At 36.5% G+C, this 4600-nt stretch overlaps 1 non-coding gene across 1 annotated transcript; it reads left to right on the top strand.

Moving 5' to 3' along the window:
* The first annotated feature begins 363 nt into the window (after nt 1-363).
* On the top strand, nt 364-434 carry TRNAW-CCA. The gene has a single exon. It is a non-coding gene; the product is annotated as a tRNA-Trp (tRNA).
* Nucleotides 435-4600: the final 4166 nt, after the last annotated feature.

The raw sequence follows: 4600 nt of genomic DNA, 5'->3' as shown, positions 1-4600 counted from the left end.
GTGCTGGAAGTGACTAAAATGTGCAGTATATAAGTAGAAACAGAGTTGTGGGTGTTGTTTTCCATGAATCTGGAATTGCAAGTATGGATTGCTGTTTATGAAGCTACAGGTGATGATTAATTGTTTTTTTTATATGTTTTTATGGGATCACTTGTTGTTGTTGACCCAATTTTTTATTGGATCAACTACTGTTGTTGATCCCATTTATTGGATCAACTCCTGTTGTTGACCCAATTTTTTATGCGATCAACTACTGTTGTTGATCCTTTTATCTCATGTTGTTGAAAATATTTCATTTGGATAAGTATAATCATGCTTGTAGTTTATATCATGCTTGTATTTATGTAAATTTCTTCCAATGTTGAACTTGTGGTGCAATGGTAGCATGACTGACTCCATATCAGATGATGCGTGTTCGACTCACGCCAAGTTCACTCCATTTACATGGATCAACTTTTATTGTTGATCCATTTTTTTTGGATCAACTACCACTGTTGATCCACTAAATTGGATCAACTTTTACTGTTGTTTTTATTTTTATTTGAATCAATTACTGTTGCTGATACAAAAATATCTGAACCAGTGGTGGTGGTGGCGGCGGCGGTGGTGGCGGCGGCGGTGGTGGCTGCGGCGGTGGACTAGTGGTGTTGTAATGGCAGGTGGTGAAGGAGTGGTGGTGGAATATTAGTGGTGGTGGCGGTTGGTAAGTGGTGGTTGTTGAACGGTGGTGGTGGAATGGTAGTTGAATGTTGATGGTGGTGGTGAAGTGGTAGAGGAAGAAATTTATTCTACTTTGAAATAAAGAAAAATATTATATGGATGAGGATATTAAGGTAATCCAATTTTAAATGGATAAGGTTATTAAAAAGTAATGACATATTTATTGTTGCATAAAGATATATTTATTGGGGTTCAAAAATAAGGACATATAAATAATGTACCCATTTGATTTCGTTTAAAAATACGAGTCGTGTTGTGACGAGGTCACCCTCGTGGCAGTTTCTGTGAGGGTGCACCTTTTAACCCTTTAATCTTACATTACAGATCTTTACACATCTCCGGACTATAATTAGAAAGAAAAAAGTACTCTTATTATTTTATTTTTACTTTATAATTTATTATTATTATTAATATTACTATTTTACACATCCGTCGAAGGTAGCTTAGTAACAAGCTGGGCACCAACACCTTTTTGGATCACGATACCAAGTTTATGGAAAAGGGAGTTACAAAACTTGTAATTAACATCACGACTAAGAAGACAGTTTCATAACCTCTTTAAGAATGAAATCGTTTCGTCGCCTAACTCACCCAACCTAGAAAATGCTAGGACTTGAAACCCATATCCGTGAGCGGAACATGTCTCCATATATTTGTTGCGTTTCCAAGTGACTGCCATAGAAATAGTTCGTCCCGGAGTGAATACATGAGTGTTGGCAGCAGTGAACGGAGAAACGCCCGTAACATCCATGCACACGTCTTTCTCATTCTCCCAATTGAATACAAGAATATCTGCATGTCGGAGAGCAGCCACAGTGTTGGACGAAAAGCCTAGTGAGACTTCCTTCCGTGCCACTACCCCAGCCTTGTAACACATATCTGCAAAGACATCTTTCACCATCTCGTGTCTAAATTTTTGTCCAGCTTCTCCAACACAATGAACTTCATGATCACCAAACACATCCATACTTCTATTGCAACAAGGGAACAATTCATCATACCTCAAAATAGGTATACCAAAACGGTACATGAGCACTGAACGAAATTGTATGGGGCCGATATTAAGACCTGGAATTGGGATGGCCTTAAGAAAGTCCATCGCATGCGGTGTTCTGTTGCTATGCCAATGAACTGAGTCACGCCGCGTCAACGAAAAGCCAGTGGGGATATTATCTTTTACGACACCAAATTGGATGACTGCCTATTTCTTCATAAACTGGGGGAAGCATCATCGATGTCAAAAGTGTCGGGAAGACCACAAGACCGGAAGAAAGATTTCAAAGCGTTCTGGTATTTGGAATCCGGAACTGCAGTATGCATAAGGATTGAATTTTGAAGGCGTTGCGTCTGTGCACATGAGGCAAGAAAGAAGTATTTTATTTTTATTGTCTTTTAAACCCTTGCATTTAATTTTATTAACACCCTAATCCCTGTATCAAATAGGGAACTCTTCTGTTTTTGTTATTTCTTCTTTCCCAAAACCTAGACGGCATTCCTTTTGAAATACGGAAAATAGATCATTTGTCCAAATATTTTTAAATCACGGTTCAAATGGACGAGTCAAAAATAGTTTGGGTGAAATGGCCAAAAAAAAAAAATAGCAAGGATGAAACTGGATTCATCATAGCTTAAATTTAAAAAATAGCAAGGATGAAACTGTATACATCCTGTGTAAATTAAAAATAAGAAAAAATATTTGAAAATGGGCACGATGAAACTGATTACATCCTGACTATTTTTACATTTTTGTCCATTTAAACAGTATCAAAATCTAACTATCCATTTCACCCAGAAATTATTGATTTTGATCTTTTTAACCAATTTTGTGTTTGAAATAAGGAATCGTATGATGTGCTGAAACTTGGACCTTGAAGGAATGAATCAATAATGTGACAAATTGGAATCAGTTGTCATTTCTTTTGTTTTTCTCCGTATCGAGACAATTTATCCGGACTTATCTGTTTTCGTTTCTTTAACTCTTAGTCGAGATAGCCTTTGACATATGGACTCGCAGTCACTGAGTATGAACGTCAAGTTGAAAATGGGGAAAGCTCATACTGGAATAGATTTCTCCCCAAATAATCGTGCTCAAAATCTATGTCTAACAATTTATAAGTAACCAATTAATGATTTTGGTTTGCCGATCACTTTGCCGATGGAAAAACAAAACCATCACATCACGTGGATGTTTAATTTATAAAGATTACAAACAAATACCATATATAATCTATTTTTATAATGGTTTTTACCCCGTAACCAATCCCTCCAAAGCCCTCATTACGTACCATGCAACTCTGCTTCCATAGTTTCACGAAGTATTTGGATGAAAAAAACCTACACCTACGTGTGTCTAGGTTTAAGCAGCAAGAAATATTAAAAAAATTTCTTCTTCAACGCACATAATACTAATTCCCTGATTATTTGGAGTGACCATTGAGTAAATTTGATTAAATATAAGGATTTAATCTAGAGATGTGTGCATACCCTATCCAAGGGTTAGGAAGTGCACCAATATAGAAGTTGTCACGAGGGTGACTCCGTCACAACATGACTCTTAAAAATATAGAGTTTTACAAGAAGAACATATTACCAAGCAACTCTGCTTCCATAGTTTCACGAAGTATTTGAATGAAAAAAAAACCCACACCTATGTGTGTCTAGGTTTAACCAGCAAGAAAGATTAAAAAAAATTCTTCTTCAACGCGCATAATATTAATTCCCTGATTATTTGGAGTGACTATTGAGTAAATTTGAATAAATATAAGGATTTAATCTAGAGATGTCTGCATATCCTATCCAAGGGTTAGGAAGTGCACCCTTATATAAGATGTCACGAGGGTGACCCCGTCACAGCATGAATCTTAAAAATATAGAATTTTGCAAGAAGAACACATTACCAAATAAAGGTGGGAGCCTCTTATTTGACAATATCTAACAGTGCATGTCAACCCTTAGATTGCAACACGAGGACATCCCATATATTCTAGACTTGCACGTATCATCAGGATAAAATGGTTACCCAAATTGGATCAGTTGGTTTTCCCCCCTTCTTCTTTTTCCACACGCAGACACACTTTCTTGTGCCAGTGTTGAAAACGAGTTCTTCATATCATATTCTGAGCGAATGTTAACAGTTACTTATTTTCAAAAACCAAATCTCATTCAGGGATGCAAAACTTTTCTTGGGACGAATTCAGTAAGTGTTATTTATTGAAAAGGCGAGGGTACCCAAATATACCTCAAGCTAAAACTTTTCCTACCTATAAGTCCTTTCTCCGAAAGTGATTGTCTATGGACTGAGCCGAGACAATACAACTAATCGGTTCACACTTCGTGTGATCGTCTATGGATACGAGATCGAGACAATGCAACAACGAAGTATGTTTACTTAATACAAAGATTCAGACTTAACCAAACACAATAGGATTGCTTATCAAGTAAATAGGAATTAACGTTTGTGTAATTTACTTTAATTATAATAAAACAATTATAATGCGGAAATATAAAGTAAATGACACATCAAGATTTTGTTAACGAGGAAACCGCAAATGCAGAAAAACCTCGGGACCTTGTATAGAATTGAATACTCTCAGGATTAAGACGCTACACAAAATTACACCTAACTTCGTATAGTTGAGACCAAGCAACTAAACCTATAGTTCACCTAGTTCCGTCTGTATTCCCACGCCTCCAACTTATAAATAAGTCACGTACTTGGAACAATTCCTTTGGTTCGTATTCCAAACAGTAAAGGAACAACAAATATGTTTGGTATCAACTCTATTCAACCAAGTGATATGAGTCGGACAAAGGATCTTCTTTTTATCTTAACATAAACTCCTTCGTCAGGTCCTTAGATCTATCTTATGTTCAATTACCA

The sequence above is a fragment of the Papaver somniferum genome, chromosome 5 (assembly GCF_003573695.1).
Source record: "Papaver somniferum cultivar HN1 chromosome 5, ASM357369v1, whole genome shotgun sequence".
Lineage (NCBI taxonomy): Eukaryota > Viridiplantae > Streptophyta > Magnoliopsida > Ranunculales > Papaveraceae > Papaver > Papaver somniferum.
This window is presented reverse-complemented; position numbering and strand designations above follow the sequence as displayed.